This window comes from Macaca fascicularis, chromosome 12 (assembly GCF_037993035.2).
Source record: "Macaca fascicularis isolate 582-1 chromosome 12, T2T-MFA8v1.1".
Classification (NCBI taxonomy): Eukaryota; Metazoa; Chordata; class Mammalia; order Primates; family Cercopithecidae; genus Macaca; species Macaca fascicularis.
In genome coordinates, this window is record NC_088386.1 from 13560771 (window position 1) to 13579384 (window position 18614).

General features: G+C 40.9%; 1 pseudogene; it reads right to left on the reverse strand.

Annotated features, from left to right (window-relative positions):
- Positions 1-16989: 16989 nt before the first annotated feature.
- On the reverse strand, positions 16990-17922 carry LOC102139877 (small ribosomal subunit protein eS1-like; annotated as a pseudogene).
- Positions 17923-18614: the final 692 nt, after the last annotated feature.

Sequence of the window (18614 nt, forward strand, 5' to 3'; positions counted from 1 at the left end):
AATATGTTTATATATAAAACAGTTTATATATTATATAAAATCAATTATATACTTATATAAATATATATTAAATATATATTATATATGTTTATATGTAAACATATATAAATACATAATATATAGACATATATAAATATATATACACAGAGAGAGAGAGTTTATTTGTTTGAGACAGGGCCTCGCTCTGTCGCCCAGGCTGGAGTGCAGTGACATGATCTTGACTCACTGTGACTCCTCCTCTCAGGCTCAAGCAATCCTCCCACCTCAGCCTCCCAAGTCGCTGGGACCACAGGCACATGCCACCATGCCTAGATAATTTTTGTAATCTTTGTAGAGATGGGGCTTCGTCATGTTGCCCAGGCTGGTCTCAAACTCCTGGGCTCAAGTGATTTGCCAGCCTTGACCCCCCAAAGTGCTGGGATTACAGGCGTGAGCCACCACACCTGGCCATATGTCTATTTGTTATTTATTTATTTATGATTAATTTTTTTTGAGACGGGGTCTCGCTCTGTCTCCCAGGCTGGAGTACCGTGGCACAATCATGGCTCACTGCAGCCTCAACCTCCCAGCTCAAGCAATCCTCCCACCTCAGCCTCCTAAGTAGCTGGCACTACAGGTATACACCCCCACGCCCGGCTAATTTTTGAATTTTTTTGTAGAGACAGAGTTTCACCATTTTTCCCAGGCTGGTCTTGAACTTCTAAATTCCAGTGACCCACTTGCTTGGCCTCCCAAAGTACTGGACTTACAGGTGTAAATAACTGCACCCAGCTATATGTATCACAGCAGAAATTAAACCAATATTTTAGACATAAGAACACAAAAGCATACGGTCTATCAGCCATCAAAGGGATTTAGTTCTCACAGGTCACAGAGCCTCTGGGAAACTCCCCTGGAACCTCGTGGAAGAATGAAAGTGAGAAAAGAAAAACAATCTTAGTGTTAGTATGGAAATTGTTTGACCTTTCGGACCCCCTGAAGGGGTCTCAGAGACCTTCAGCATTTCCCGGATCCCACTCAGAGAACTGCTGCTCTGGCGTGGTGCTGCCTAGACTTTGCTGTGCCCACATGCCACCTGGGATCATGTTAAAATGCAGGTTCTAATTCAGTAGCTCTGAGATACATAGTAAGACCACACTCCTGACAAGTTTCCAAGGGATGCTGATGCTGCTGGCGCTCGGGCCCCACTTTGCATAGCAAGGCCACAGAGACTGGAGGATGAGAAGCTCATCTTTAGCTAGTGCGCTCTTACATCGGGCCTTACAAATTGTACAATTTAATTTAAAATGGTAGACGTGGGTAGAAAGACCACACTGAGGGGAGAAGATGGCATAAGTAAAGGTACACATGTAGGAAAATGCAACTTTAGCCAAAGTGTAGGTTCATAAAATCCCCAAGCTTCCCGCTGCCCCAACCCCTAGGCTACAGGACTATGTGTAGCTTCTAGTCTAGGCAGAGAAGCCATTGGCCTCAGCATCTCAGGGCAAGGGGTATGAGACTTATCCCCATCCAATACCGTGATCAACAAACATCTATGAGTACCAGCAAGAAACAAGGAACTCCAGTGGACCTCAGCTAGCCTTGCTTTTCCATCATCCATCCTCACTTCAATTTTCCCTTGGGAGTCATCGTTTTCCCACATTCAGTCTAAGTAGTTTGAGTGGAGTTAACCCAGGGTAAAAACATGATCCAGGTCTGGCCAATCAAAGCACAACTCCCTCTGGCCACAGTGATGGGTTCAAGAATGGGCACAGGACCCAAACAAGGCCACTGAGAGCCTTCCTGGGCCTTCTCATGGTTTTACAGAGAGACCACATGAGGAGGCCACCTAGATAGACATGCCCAAGAGATCCCAGCTGTCTGAGTCTTTCCAGTCCAGGCTCCAGACACATGAGTGAAGAAGCTTCTTAGATGACCTCAGTCCCAGAACCATCTGATTACAAGTGTCTAAGGATCCCCAAGCAAGAACTGCCTCACAGAGCTCAGCTGACCCTCGGATTCAAAAGCAGAATAAATGTGTGTTGCTTCAAGCCACTGTTTTGAGCCATTATTAGTATGCAATAATAGCCAGAACTGGGTCTGTTTGGCTTACCTATTAATTCCGGGGCTAAAATACCAGGAAACAAATCAAAGGCCAGGACAAAGAAGCCACTACACAAAGAACAAGTTCCCCAACTGTCTTTGCTTTGGACCAGTATGTTGGTTGTAGATTTTTGTCAACAGGCTCTCACTGTGTAGCAGCCATCAAATAAGCTTGTCATGAGAATTAAGCCAATCAGTCCAGGCCCCAGTGGGAGAAGAATGAGCCTTCCATAAAGTTTGGTGGTCTCCATGATAACACAGAACACTGCTCATTCACTGATGTTTTACTGGCTCAATTAGTTTCTTCATCTCAGATTGTGAAATTCGGACGGAAGGGGACATTTCTAATACTTCTTCAGGGTTCCAAAGCCTGTGGTAGACTGTAAGACACATACTGGGTGCTTGATAGACATTTGTCAACAGCTTGCCTGATTTAAATCTAGGCCTTATATTTCACATGGGGAGGCCATGGAAGGCCACAAAGCAAATGGAGGCCCACACTGGCCAACAGTTTTCTCTGATGATACAGAGGGTAAATGCCCACAAAAAATATTGGGTAGCAGAGGAAGACAGTTGACAACCCTTGCACAACCTCCAAAGGTCTTAGAGAGCATAGAGTTGGAATTGATAGACCAGGATTGAAATCCTGACTCAGCCGTCAGGGAGCTGGAGGCATTCAGTGAGGCCCAGCCCCTACAAGTCTCAGCTTCCTTATCTGTAAAGTGGGGGTAACAATACCTAAAAGATTGTGGTGATTAAGTGAGACGTTCAATATAAGGCATATGTTGACACGTGGTAGGCAATCTATAAATAGAAATCATCACTATTATCGTTAGCTGTACATTTGGGAATAAAACTCCTGTCTTACTTACTTTACATGGCACTTTTGTGGATCAAGGGAGAATGGATAGAATGATGCTTTAAAAATAGTAATAAAGTTCAATGCCAATAAAGTTATTAAAAACCAGAGTAAGGTCTAAATCATCTGACATAAATATCCTTTCTGTTTGCACATGCAAAGCACGACACAGAATGTAAGAAAAAAGCGTTGGGGAAATCCAAAGAAAGAGGCACATCACTGATCCACTCACACAGAGCTGGGAAGAACCTTTAAAATCACCCAACTCACCTCGTTTTTCAGGAGGGGAACTAGGCCAGAGAGTGCCACTGCATGGATGAGGCCACACAAGCCAGTAGGCAGGACCAGGAAGGGAACTCCCAACCCACATGCCCAGTCTGGTGCCCTTTTCACTATTTATCACCTTTCTGGCTTGCATTTGCTGTGTGATCATCTAGGTATCTGCCCATCAGAACATTCTTAAGCAGACACTGGATGCAACCGAAAAGTAAACAAGTGCCAGATCAGTTTCATCACTGGCACATTTCCTCACTGCCTGGCAGTTGCAGAGAAAATGCCTCTGGGGTATCTTTCTCCAGTTTTCTTTCTCAGTAATGGTATAAAAATGGTAACAAATGCTAAGGACGAGTACTGTGTCTTGGGGAAAATATAGCTTCAGTAAGCTGGTTTTCTGTCCGCCCTACGAAGTCACTGAGCACTGGGATGCTGGCTTTCTAAGTCTGGCTGAAGCTCAACCATGAGGCCAAGTGCCCAGCTTTGACAAAGAAAGCTCTTCAACATTGGAAGAAAGCTCGCCAATGTTGGTGTCTGAGTTTCTCTGTTATAATGAAGTGTTCAATGTTTTAAACACTACTGCAATGAATGTAATGGGAGATTTAAAAGCTTTTTTTTCTTTCCTTTTTTTTTTTTTTTTTTTTTTTTTGAGATGGAGTCTCACTCTGTTGCCCAGGCTGGAGTGCAGTGGTGCAATCTTGGCTCACTGCAACGTCTGCCTCCTGGGTTCAAGTGATTCTCCTGCCTCAGCCTCCCGAGTTGCTGGGACTACAGGCACGTGCCACCCCACTCAGCTAATTTTTTGTTTTTTTGTTTTTGTTTTTGTTTTTTAGTACAGACAAGGTTTCACTGTGTTAGCTAGGATAGTCTCAATCTCCTGACCTCATGATCTACCTGCCTTGGCCTCCCAACGTGCTAGGATTAAAGGCGTGTGCTACTGCGCCCAGCCTTAAATGCTATTTTAATTTCTTGCATATAATGAGGCTGTCTTTTATTCTCTGGTTACCCAGGTTTGAAGGCCTGGTCACCTCTGACCTGCCTCTCTGCTTTGAGCTCCATGTGCTTTGACCATCAAATCTTACCAAATCATTCTTTCTCTCCATCCCAATGCCACTGGCCTGTAGCAGCCTTCACTCCTCATGACCACCATAGCCTCCCACTTGGGATCTCAGAATCCAGGCCTTCTCCACAACCCCAAATCTTTCCTGGGCATCAGCCCCTGATTCACCTTTTACAAATGCCCCCTAGGTCTGTCACTCTGGGGCTCCCCTCATCCACAGGCAAGTCAGCCTGCCTTTATCTCTCTCCTCTTTCATTCCTGCTCTATCTCCCTCCATCCTGTGAAAAAAACTAATTTGTTGTTCCCTCCGGATTTCATGCTGTTCCCTGCATTTGAATGCCTTTCTCCCACTTCCACTCACAGAAATCTCAACCAACCTTCAACTCCTAGGCAAATGCTACTGCTTCTTCCATGAAATCTCTGCTCCTCACTCCAGCCAGACATTACGTGTCCTTGTTCCCTTGTCAGACTTCCCTCCCATAACCTCAGATCAAGCCACCACATTGCTGTAACCATGCACTTTCTGGTATCTACGTCCTTGCTTGTCACGGTGCCCCTCCCAGAAGACATATTCTCTTAGGGCAGGGACGATACTTCATTCTCTCCCCGCTGCAAAACAAAGCATTTTGTCTTCCACATTCCATAAGCTCGATAATGATCTGTCAATTGAATGAAAAGAAAAGATACAACTTTTTTTTTTGTTTTTAACGGAGTGCTTTCCAAGAGCTGAGGACTGGATTTATCAATTCTGATTCTTTACTAGATATCAATTTGAAAATTCAAAGACTGTCCCCAGGCCTCAGTTTCCCCATCTGTGACCACAGGTCAAGAATAATTCTTTCTTTTTTTTTTTTTTTGAGATGGAGTCTCGCTCTGTCGCCCAGGCTGGAGTGCAGTGGCCGGATCTCAGCTCACTGCAAGCTCCGCCTCCCGGGTTCACGCCATTCTCCGGCCTCAGCCTCCCGAGTAGCTGGGACTACAGGCGCCCGCCACCTCGCCCGGCTAGTTTTTTGTATTTCTTAATAGAGACGGGGTTTCACCGTGTTAGCCAGGATGGTTTCGATCTCCTGACCTCGTGATCCGCCCATCTCGGCCTCCCAAAGTGCTGGGATTACAGGCTTGAGCCACCGCGCCCGGCCAAGAATAATTCTTTCTAACCTGCTTTACCAGGCTACTTATTTTCACCTAAAAAGTGGCAATATTATGCTTGTTTTGTTCTGTATTGTGTTCTACTTTTAAGCAGGCTAAGTCAACAGAGATCTGGAGGATTCTGTTTAGAAGAGAAAGACCCTGGGCCCGTTACTTGGAGTTCATTGCCAACCCACGGGAGAGAAACAGGTTCTCTCGCCAACCAGAAAAGAAACAGCTGTGGTGACAGATGTTGGTGGTGCTGATTATTCCAAGGCTGTTTGCATTCAGATTTCCCAGGCATTCTCGGTTTTTTGAAGTCAGTCTCTTTTGATGGGTTTCCCCAGGTCTTGGGGGTGAAAACAAACCGCTCCTCTTGTCCCACGCATTTCATTTATTTCCTCTGTCTGCTCCACAAACACACATATAAAGGACACCCACCCAGCACACGCACTCCCCACACCCATGTGACCTCACATTTCGTTTTGAACATAAATGGCCTGGGGGAAAGAAACCTTCTCACTCCTCCTCAGGTTGCTTTGTGGTTTTGTAGGTATGTGTGTTGGAGAGGTGGGGGGAGATGTCTGGCCAAAGTACATCCAAGGCCAATTTCTCCAAAAGATATGGAAACTTCTGATCTCACCCAGGGGCTTCAACAGAATACCAAAAAGGGGGGGTCTTTGTTTCCTCCAAATGGAGTATTTACTTTGAGCTGGTAAAATGAATTAGTGAAAAGAAATGACACCTTCAGTTTCTGGGGAAGGGGTGATAAGTAAAATCGGAGGAGGGGATTCCTTCTTACCCTGACTCCCCAAAATCAAGGGGAGGATGGAGGATGGTGAGAGAGGGAGGATCCCATAGGGTGTTCAAAAATAGACTCTGCTAGAAAACAGGCTGCTCTTTTCTGGGATTAAAAGTTGCCTCATAATACTGTAAGGCCCATGTATATGCAAGCAGTTGGGAGTTATTACGGGCCTAAAATAGGAAACCATTCGCTTGATCTTTCGCTTCAATCCTATTAGGGGCCCCCTGGAGCTCGAGAGAGATACCAGCCTGTCATGTCCCTGTTGCTGTGACGACCCTGTCTTTATAGAACAAGAAAGAGAAATGGTAGTGATTGGCAGACCTTGCTTGCCCCCGTATGTAACACAAAGGGCGACAAAACGAAGAGGAAGTGAGGCCCTTCTCCGAGGTCTGACGCTTCTTAACCCTACACTACCTTCCACCTGGTCCCAGTCGCCCCCACCCCGACCTCCTCCAGAGGGAAAGGAGAGGCCACTGGCCGTTAAGTGCTAATACCCAAAGATCACAAATGACTTTTTGGGGTCTAATTGCGAGTAATTTTTTAAAGTCCGTCTTTTATCAACTTCGTCTGGAGAAAATATACGAGAGGGGCTGGAAGCGAAGACGGGGGCTGCTAAGGCGACGTTGTCAACCAGGAACTGTTTGCGGGACGCTGGGTGGGGCGACCGGGGAAGCGGCCGGGCCTGACAAACCCCACCATATGGTGCCAGACTCCAACTCGCCGGTCATAAATAACCGCCTCCCTTTTCGGGCTTTCTCGCCCGGCTCCTCCGATTCCCGCTAAAGTGGGAAAAGTGCAAAATGCTGTTTGTGTCCATTTTCACCACTGTGTGCGCGGGAAGGAGGAGCGCGGCCTGCAGGGGAGGACGCGGGGCCGGGCCACCCGCCAAAACCTGGCGCCCGGCGGGGCGGCCCGCAGAGCCAGCCGACAAAGGCCGCGCCCCGGGCGGAGCACTCCGCCAGGCGCCCGGTCCTATTAGGGGCCGTTTATTGCAAAGTAAAACCAACCGATCGCAGCAGCGAAGGCACTTTGTCTCTGCCGGGTCCCTTTCGGAAAGCCGGTGACCCGGCGGCCCGACGCGTCCCGGGGCAGGGGCAGCGGCTGTGCGCGGCGGAGGCGCCCGGCAGCACGGGGCGCACGGTTCTTTCCAAACGTTTTGATGGGGACAAGCACCTTTCACTAAGGTTTACAACTCGCCCCGGCTCTGCTCAGGCGCCCACTGTAGCCAAAATTAGGCTGCCGCCTCCCCAAATCACACTACACCCGAGCCGTTGCGAGGCCCCGCATTGCCCAAAGATTGACAACCATCAGGAGCTGAGTCTGCTTTCCGGGGGCCGCGTGGGGAGCTCTGTGTCCAGCACTTTTCTCTCCGACTCTTTGCTGGGGGGAAGAAAGAAAAGGAAAAAAAAAAAAAAAAAAAGAAAGAAAGAAAAAGAAAAGTTTCTTTCGGGGGAAGCAGTGAAACAGGAAATGAAGATTCGCTCAGTAGTTTAGCTGAAAGGAAGCGCTGTCTAATCCTGACATGTATCGCATTTAAAATAAAATTCTTTTATCTTCATGCGTGCCAAGCCCCCAAACATTGTTCGGACTCCTACGGGGGAAAAGACGTCATAAAATGAGAATTTGTTTCATTGTGGGTCGCTCTGCCAACACCGGGCTTTAAAGGAACGCCAAACAAAGCGGGCGCCAGGAGGGGGCTTCCCAGGTGAGCCCGAGACGGGATCGAAACTCCTCTCCGGTCCACGAAAACGCCCAAGAATAAGTTGTTGAATAAAACTCACCCGTCCTCCTTGTAAACCCCCCAGTTTCCTTTCCAAAATCCCATCCCTCTCCCAAATAAATCACGAGCGGCTCTCTTCCCATGCCAAGCGCCCTTGGCTTCACAATAAGCCCGGAAGATTTTAAGCAACGATGTTGAGGTTCGGGAACCGGGAGCGCGGGGCGTGGGACTCACTGCTGCCCTGGGTTCAGTGTTCTTGGTTCTTTTCCCGCCAGGCGTGATAAAGCAAAATATTTTAACTGCAACCTACAAGCTTGCTTTTTATCTTTTTTCCCCCTAACTTTTTTTTTCCCCTTCCAAGAAACAGATCAAGAAAAACTAATTACAAGGCACGGCACCAAAGTTAAATGAAAATGTAGTCCGGCAATACAGAGAGAAAATTAATTTTTTAAAAGATAGATTTTAGTTAGAAACAAAAATACATTGTTCTCCTTGGTAACGTTTGTTAAACCTATGCTCGATTTCGGGCTGAAAAATCAGTACTAACCCAGAACTCTGAGGTCACTCTCTGGATGCGTTTTCTTTAGAAATTCTAATTCGAAAATGTTCAAGCCTTCATTTGGGTCTTTGTTTTGTTTTCTATATAAAAAGGTTTGGGGTGTTTTGGTTTTGTTTGTTTTGTTTTCTTTTTATTCAAAAACACTCCTCTGTTTAGATATAATAGAGTGGTCTTGGAGATTAAGAGAATTTACGAAAATATTTTTGATGGTGCCCTCAGTTGATATGTTACTGAAACAATAAATTGTTTTTTAAAACTTTCTTCCTTTTCGGTAGATGTCCCAACTCTAAAAATGCTCTTAGCTATTGGAAACGTGGGCACCAGTACACATAGCTGATGAGCTGCTCTAAGCCAGGACTTACTTCCAGCAACTCCCCTCACACCAAATGAAGAGGGTTTTGTTATTTTGGTTGTTGTCAATGAAAGGTTTCTGTTTTGTTTTTTTGTTTTGGTTTGGTTTGGTTTTAAACACTCTTGTTGGGTCCTCTACATCCTATATTATCTTCCTAGGAGAAGGGTTAATTTTCAATTCAAAAATGCATGTGCTGCTGCGCAAAAGTCAGAGTGCTTCATCCTAAAGATTTTTTTATGTCCAAATATTAAAATACTATAATGATTCTTTAATGGAATAAAATGTTTGTCCAATTAACCACTTCTTTGCTATTTGTTAGAATCACTAGGAACATAGTCCAGTTCCTTAATGTAGTGTTTGTCCTAAGCCATTAAATACCCAATCTTAATTTTATTACATTAAGATATTCAAAATTATCTTCTTCAAATCTTTGTGTCATGTTTTTTTATTAGCTTGACTCACATCAACTGAGTCTCAGCAAGAAATAAGTTGACAGATGTTAGACAACTTGAAGGGGAGTTATTTGCTTTTAAAAAGATTAAATATTCCTGTCTAATTTATTTTTAAATCTCTCTCTCTCTCTCTCTTTCTCTCTCTCTCTCACTCACTCTCACTCTCTCTCTCTCTCTCTTTCTCTCTGTTTTACTGTACTTGGACAGGGTAGGGCTGGAAAAGAAAGCCACGTCCTCCTTTATTGTATCAGCAGTGAATTTGCACCACCTTCTGGTAGGTTAGAGAATGACGAAAACACCCGCTGCTTCCATAAAAGAATTCTTTTATTCACTGTAGTCTGTTGTCCTATCGGTAGCTGAACTGGAGCACAACTTAGCTTCTCAGAACACACAGCAGATCTTTCCTGTACCCTGGTTTTATATAGATTCTTTGAACTGGGAAGTCTTTTCTTTATCATATGCTTGAGAAGGTTCACCAAATCCCCAACCGGTCTCTGCCTGTTAATTTACTGAAATGCCTGGCAGGGAAGTAAAGGACGGCTGTAGAAGAGTCACTTCCTATTCTATTTTGGCTGTCCTCTGTAGAGTGCTTGGAAACAAATTGGAGGCTATAACTGTGGCTGCAGAGAAACAAACGCTTCTCTTTCTTGGTTTCATAAGACCCTCATTACCCACAATTAATCATAATGACATGCTGTATTCAGGCTCCTTGCTGGGGTCTGCAAGGAGCACACAGATGTGGCTTTCTGTAGATTTCAATCCCTTCTGCAGTATGGATTTCAGGATACAAAGCTTGTTAGTACACATTACCAGCCCCTGGATCTGCTGTTTCTCTCAAAAGTGCTGGTCAGCACTAGAGTGTGGAGGGTTTCCCAGACTTCAAATGAGGAACATTTTTTCATGGCCTTCCTGCCTGGTGATAAAGACCACAGGGTGAAAAGGTTGATACTTCTTTCTCAAAGCCAAGCTAGATTTTTAAAATGGTATACCCAGTAAAATGCAGCATGCATACATGTGTGTGTTACATCTATCTTATATGAAGGTCTCTTATTCAAGGAGACAATAAACTTGATGGTGTGCACTACAGAATATGTGGAAAAGTGAAGACCATGTTCTAGTAACATAGAGCACCAAATGCTTTTCCTGCAAAACTGAGCTCAGAGAGAGAATGATGCTCAATTGGGTTAAATTAGTGAAATCATTTGCTGAATTATTAATCTTATGTTAACCAACTGAGCCCTGATAGGTGCCAGGTCTGTGAAGCTGAAACAGCCATGCTGGCTATCATGGGCTAGTTGCAGTTGTCTATACCTGAATCAGCAGGGGATTTCCAGCTAATTGTGTTAAAGGCATCTACCTACACAAGGCTGTTTGTTACTCGCATGATGTTAAAACAACCCAAACAAGAAAGACCAGTAATTATTCTGTCATCACCTTCCTCAAAGGTCTTTATTACAAACTTAAGAAGATTGTGAAGAAAGTACATGGAGAAACCTACAAACTTTCTCGATGAATATTCCAACACAAGACTCAAATAAAGGTGAAAAAGATCATGTTCTTAAATGCAGATACTTAATGTTGTGAGGACATCAATTCTCAAATTTATATACAGACAGCTGTCCATATCCATGGATTTCACATTCATGGATTCAACCAACCTCAGATGAAAAACAGTCAGAAAAAAAGTTGAGTCTGTATTGAACGTATACAGATTTTTTTCTTGTCATCATTTCCTAAACAATACATATAACAACTATTTACATGGCATTTACACTATATTTGGTATTACAATTAATTTAGAGATGATTTAAAATATACAGGAAGAAATGTGTAGGTTATATGCAAATACTACACTATTTTATATCAGGTATTTTAGTATTTGAGGATTTTGGTATTTGAGGGAGGTCCTGGGACCAATCCCCCAGAGACACTGAGGAATGACTATGTATAAAAATGAAACCAATAGCATGAGTGATTTAGAAGGGTGGGATAGAAGAGAATTTGGCAAAGTAATTCTAAAGTTCACTTAACAGAATAATGCAATGAAAATAGCAAAGACCTATTTGGAAAAAGAATAAAACTTGACCTAATGATATGTTCTATAAAACTACAACTTTAATAGGATGGTACTGGTATGAAAATCAGACCAAGCAACTAAACAAATACAGAGTACAGAAAGGTTGCATTTTATTAAAGGACATCTTTTATGTGTTTAAAAAATTCAATTAAGATAAAGTTGACATCTCAAATCAACAGCCGGAATTGCAGATTGTTTACTAAACATTGTCGAAAAAATGTACTATCCATTTGTTAAAACGAATACACACCTTAACCAAAAATAAATTTCATATTGCTGAAGAGTTACCTTCAAAGATTACATTGTAAAAAGAAAATCAGCAATAGTCACAATTGTCATCTGACAGCAGAAACAAAACACACAAGCTAATAAATACAAGAATAGATTGGGGACATGCTAACCAAGAACATAGTGAGGCACTCTTTTAATCCAGTACCCATTCACATGCTATTTTAGAGACCATAACACTATTCGATTGACAAAAATTTTAAAAATCTAGCAATACCAAGTGTTGGAGAGGATGTGGTCCCCTGGGATCTTTTAAACAGGGTTTGTGGAAAGGAAAGATGTATAATCCCTTGGAAAACAATTTGGCACATACCATATAACCCAGCAATTCTATTCCTGGGTATAGACCCGACAGAAATCTTTTCACCTGCACACCAGAAAAAAAATACGTAAATGCATTCAGAACAGTAATAGGCATAATAGTGACCGGAATGTCTATAAATGGGGCTGTGTATGAAAAACTGTGGTATATGGACGCAACGGAATATATGCAGCAGTCGAAATATGGTAGGTAGGACACAGTTAAACAGCAATTAGCCTGAGCAGAATGATATTAAGTGGAGCAAAATCTAGTGCCAGAAGATTACCTGCAGCATAATGCTCTTTTTATACAAATGAAAACAACTTGAATAAAATACGTACTTCCTAGGAAAGCACATCGATAAGATGAAACTATATATCTAAAAGAAAAAGATAAACAGACTCCTGAATACGTTTCTCAAGTAGAAGGAGGCAGGAGGATAGGAGGTGTACAGATCACATGGAAGAATATAAATTATTTCAAGATCCTAGTTATTATATTAAATGATGGGTTCATGGATATTTCCTACATTTTTAAAATCATGAGATTGAATACACATCGACCATGTGTGCACCAATGGTGAGAGTGTGTCACAAATAAGCAATTCTTTGCACCCAAGATTCAGTACAAATTAAAATAAAAGATGAAAAATGTAAAGGCGGTCAATTTTCCTAGGAGGAAGGTTCTTATGGACAAACCAACAATTGCAAAAAGCATAAAGATATCATTGCCACCTAAAATATGACTACCTAAAACTCTTAAAACTTTTCATATCAAAAAACATAATTTAAAATATTAAAAGCTGAACAAATTAATAGAAATATTTTTAATCTGGGTGTAGTGGCACTTAGGGAGGCTGAGGCAGGAGGATCACTTTAGGCCAGCATAGGCAACATATGAGATCCTGTCTCTACAAAAAGTAACAACAACAAAAAAAAATTAGCTGGATGTGACGGTGTGTTCTTGCAGTCCCAGCCACTTGAGAGGCTGAGGTGGGAGTACTGCTTAAGCCCAGGAGTTCAAGTCTGCAGTGAGCTATGATCACGCCACTGCACTCTAGCCTGGGTGACAGAGTGAGATCCTGTCTCTAAAATATGCTATATATATATATATATATATCATATATACATGTCATATATATATCATATATACATACACACACATATATTTACTATGTGTGCAAAAGAGTTAATTACTTTACTATATAAAAATTCCTTCAAAGCAACAAAGACATCCTATGTGAGAAATGGACAATAAGTATAAACTGGCAAGGCACGAAAGAATATATATAAATGGCCAATAAATACATGAAAAATATGTTCCAATTCATTATTTTATTTTATTTTAAAAGGGAAAAAATTACTTTAAAAATAGAGATGAGGTCTCACTATGTTGCCCAGGCTGGTCTCGAACTCCTGAGCTCAAATGATCCTCCCGCCTCAGTCTCCCGAAGTGCTGGGATTACAGACATGAGCCATCGCACCCTGCCCTAGTCATTATTAATCTAAGAAATGAAAATTAAAATAACAATAAAACACAGCAAAGATAGAAATGGTTGGTAATTCATGGTGTTGGCAAGGGAATGAGGTAATGGGTTTCTTCCTACAGGCCGGTGTCAATTATTGCACTATTTTTGGATTTCAGTCATAATCAAAATCATAATAGTAGCTAACATTTATTGAGACTCTATAGTGTACTAAGTTTTCCTCCAAGTGCTTTACATGTGTTTAGTCCCCACAACAACTTCAGAAGGTAGGAATTAGTATTATCTACATTTTTCAAATGGATAAAACTTTGAAACATGTATTTAAAGCCTTCAAATTGTGCTTATTATGCCACAATAGCAACCTCTTATGCCTAAATTGTTCATGATAAATTCAAAGAGGACTGGCATCTTTTAAACATTTTCTTCTTGTCCATATATTGAACTGTCTCGTAAATTCAATGCTTCCAAATATTGACTGTTTCTATACCTTGGATTCAAAGGAGTCCGAAAAATGTGAAAAAATATATAAGCCATTGACCAGCTATTCAATTTCTAGGGATGTTTACAAGGAAGTGAAAGAATATATGTCAAAATTTAGCTACAAGGACAGTCATCCCTGTGATTGCCGAAATAACAAAATTATAACTCAAATGTCCAAACAATAAGAAATTGGTTGAAGAAGTATATTCATAGGATGCAATTGTCTGCAATCCTTTTTTAAGCCTATCAAATTGTTTTTTGTTGTTGTTTTTATTTATTCATCCTAGAGTCTACTTCCAGATCAAATTGTTTAAATTAAACATTTATTTTGAGACATTTATAGATGCATGAGCAGTTTTAAGAAATAATACAGAGAGAGCTCATGTACTCTTTACCCAGTTTCCTTCAATGGTAATATCTTAGGAAACTATAGAACAGTATCACAAGATACAGAAAGTTTCCAACACCACAGGATGTTTTTTAAAAGGTGTTGCCTTTTTATAACCATACCCGCTTGCCTCCCACTTTCTCTCCTTAACCTCTAGCGACCACTACTCTCTTTCTTTATTTCTATAATTGCATCATTTCAAGAATGTCATATAAGTTGAATTATACAGTATGCAACTGTCTGGGATTGCCTTTTTTTTTTTTTAACTCAGCATAATTCTCTGGATATTTATGCAATGCACTGCTTTTTATTGCTGAATAGTATTCCATGGTATGGAAGTATCACATTCGTTTAACCGTTCAGCAACTGAAGGACAGCCAGATTCTATTCACTTTGAGGGCAATTACAAATAAAGCTACTCTAATCATTCATTTGCAGGATTTGTGGGAATATAGGTCTTCATTTCTCTGGGATAAATGCACAGGAGTGAATTGCTAGGTTGTATGGTGGTGGTTTCATGTTTAGTTTTTTAGGAATGGCCAGCTTGTATCCAGAGTGGCTGTACCATTTTACATTCTCACCAGCAATATATGAATGCTCCATTTTCTGTGGATTCTTATCAGAATTTGGTGTTGACACCAATTTTTATTTCAGCCATTCTGACAGTGAGTAGTGCTATTTCACGTGGTTTTAATTTGCATCCCTTAAAGGCTAATGAAGTTGAACACCTTTGATGTGCTTCTTTGCCATCTGTATATCTTCTCTGGTGAAATGTCTTTTTATGTCTTTTGTCCATTTTCTAATCAGGTATTTCCTTGTTGAGTTTTGAGAGTTTTTTATACATTCTGCATACTAGCCCTCTATCAGATGTGTGGCTTATAAATATTTTCTTTCACTCTGTAACTTGTATTTTTTTCTTATTAACAGAGTCACAGAACAGACGTTTTTAATTTTAAAGCACAATTTATTCTTTCATTTTATGAATTAAGTTTTTGGTGTGAAGTCTAAGAGTATTTTACCTAGCCCTAGACCAAGAAAAACTATCTTACTTTTTGTGGGTTTTTTTGAGGCAGAATCTCGCTCCATCACCCAGGCTGGAGCGCAATGGTGCAATCTCAGCTCGCTGCAACCTCCACCTCCCAGGTTTGAGCGATTCTCCTGCCTCAGCCTCCCAATTAGCTGGGATTACAGGCTCGCATCACCACGCCCAACTAATTATTTATTTTATTTTATTATTATTTTTTTTAAGTAGAGACAGGGTTTCACCATGTTGGCCAGGCTGATCTCAAACTCCTGACCTCAGGTGATCCACCCACCTCAACCTCCCAATATCCTTTTTATTTGTTTGTTTTTTGTTGTTTTTTGAGATAGAGTCTCACTCTGTTATCCCCACTGGAGTGCAGTGGTGCGAACTCAGCTCACTGCAAACTCTGCCGCCCAGGTTCAAGCAATTCTACTGCTTCAGCCTCCCAAGTAGCTGGGATTACAGGCATCTGCCACCATGTCTGGCTAATTTTTATAGGTTTTAGTAGAGTTGGGAGTTGGGGTTTCAACATCTTGGCCAAGCTGGTCTTGAATTCCTGACCTGGTGATCCACCCACTTGGCCTCCCAAAGTGCTAGGATTACAGGCTTGAGTCACCACACCAGGCCTATCCTGTTTTTTAAACAAAAGTTTTATGGTTTTATGTTTTACATGTGAGTCCATAATTAATTTTGAATTAATTTTTGCATAAGGCGTAAGACATAGGTCAAAGTTCATTTTGTGTCCATTGTTCCAGCACTGCTTATTGAAGTGGCTATTCTTCTTCCATTGAATTACCTTTGCATGTTTCTCAAATATCAGATGACCATATTGGGTCTGTTTTTGAGTTCTTTATTCTGTCCCATTGATCAATATGTCTGCCCCTCCACCAATACTACACAGCCTTGAAATCTGTAGAATTCTTATATAATAAGTCTTGAAATTAGGTAGACTGATTCTCCAACTTTCTTTTCTTTTCCAAGATTGTCTTAGTCATTCTAGTTTCTTTGCCCTTCCAGCTAAATTTTAGAATAATTTTGTCTGTATGCACAAAAAAATCCTTGCTAAGATTTTATAGGAATTGCAAAAAACCTGTATATCAATTTAGGGAGAATTGACTCTTTTACTATGATGAATCTCCCAATCCATGAACTTAGTATGTCTCTCTCTTTATTTGGAACTTTCTAAACTTTCATTATCATCGTGTAGTCTTTAGGATATAAGTAATATACATGTTTTCTTAGATTTATATCCAAGCATTTGTGTTTTTTGAGTGATTGTAAATGCTATTGTATTTTAAATTTCCATTTCAACGTGCTTATTGCTAATATATAGAAATGCAGTTGATTTGTTTGTGTTGATCTGTACTCAGTGACCTCGCTGAACTCACTTCTTGGTTACAAACAAAACAGTTTTGATCTATTTTGTTTGTGTATTTCCTGAAATTTTCTGCATAGACAATTATGTCATCTGCAAACAGGAACAGTTTTATTTGTTCCTTTCTAATTTGTATGTCTTTTCCTTTTCTTGTCTCATTGCAATAACTAGAACTTTCAGCACTACCTGGAATAAAAGTGGCGAGAGTTAACATCCTTATTATAGCCCCAGTTTTAGAGAGCAGGCATTAAGTCTTTCTTTCTTTTTTTTTTTTTTCCCCACAAATAGCACTTCTTATTTGCCACTATTTGAAGTCTGAACTTCAAACAGATTCTTGGGCTGGTGGTTCATATCCATCAGCTCGTTCAACTTTAGCACCTGTCTCATCCCCAGTGGCTTTTCCAGAACTACTGCCTTCACCATGAAGCTCCATGAGCTTTCCCAATTCAAACCTGGGCTTCTTCAGCATTTTTACTTTCCTAACGAAGACTTCATGGAGAGGATAAACAGATTGGCAAGCCTTTTCTGTGTCTTTCCCAATGCTATCTGGAATCAATTTATTGACCACTTCTTTCAAGTCATTTGTCTGCTCCTCTCGGGTCATGACTTTCATCATCATCTTCCAGATTTGGCGGACCCACTGGTGCTGAGCATAAGAGGTCTTATGTATCTGATTGTTGCGTTTTTTAGTAAAACCAACACAGAACAGATGAAGCAAGTAACCATCGGTAGTCTTGACATCAACATGAGCTTCAATCATTGTCTGCCATTTTTTGACCACGGAACACATCTTGTTACAGGTAAGATCCATGGCACGGAAGTTAGTCAGGCAGTTTTTACCCTGAACATCTTCAGTAATCAGCTTAAATTTTCTAAATGCAACTTAATCATTCTGCACATCAGCAAGACTCACTTCAAACACATGACCCTCGAGACCATCAGATGCAATTTTGGTTCCTTGGGTCCTGGTGATGAGTGTCTTTTCAATATTTCTTATACTGAACATAGCAGGTGCTTTCACATCATACCAATATTTCTTAGAAAATGGATCAACCACTTTCTTCTTGGCTGCCTTTTTGCCCCCTTTTGTAAGGCGCTTGTTTTTGCCAACTGCCATGGTGCTGGTCAGAGAGCCAAAAGGCAAGTCTTTCACAACTAAGCATGATTTTAACTCTAGGGGCTTAAAAATAAATGCTTTTTATTAAGTTGAGGAAATTTCCTCTATTTCTACTTTTTCTATAAGTTTTGTCATAAATGGGTGTTGAATTTTCTCAAATGATTCTCTGTATCTATTGATATGTTAACATATTTTTCTTATTTAGCTTGTAAAATGGTGGATTACATTGATTGCTTTTTGAATATTGAACCAATCTTGCATTGCTGGAATAAAGGTCATTTGACCATGTTGGTATAATTCTTTGTATGTTTTTCTAAATTCTATTTTCTAATATTTTGTTAAGGATTTTTGTACCCACATTCGCAAGAGTCTATACTTTTTTTGTATTGTCTTTGGTTTTGGTATCAAAGTAATATCAGCCTCATAAAATAAATTGGAAAGCGGTCCCTATTCTATCTTCTCAGAGAGATTATGTAAAAATTGGTACTAATTTTTCTTTAAATATTTGGTAGAATTCTCTAGTGAAAACATATAGGCCAAGAGTTTTTTATGGGAGTTTTAAAATTATGAATTCCATTTTCTTAACAGCCATAGGCCTACTGAAATTACCTATTTCATACTGGATGAGTCGTGATAGTTTATATTTTTCAAGAATGTGAGTCACTTCATCTTCTTGTAAAATTTATGCGTGTAGAGTTGTTCATAGTACTCTCTTATTATCCTCCGAATGCCTTCAGGGTTTGTAGTGATATCGCCTGATATTGGTAATGTGTCATTTTTTTTCTTGC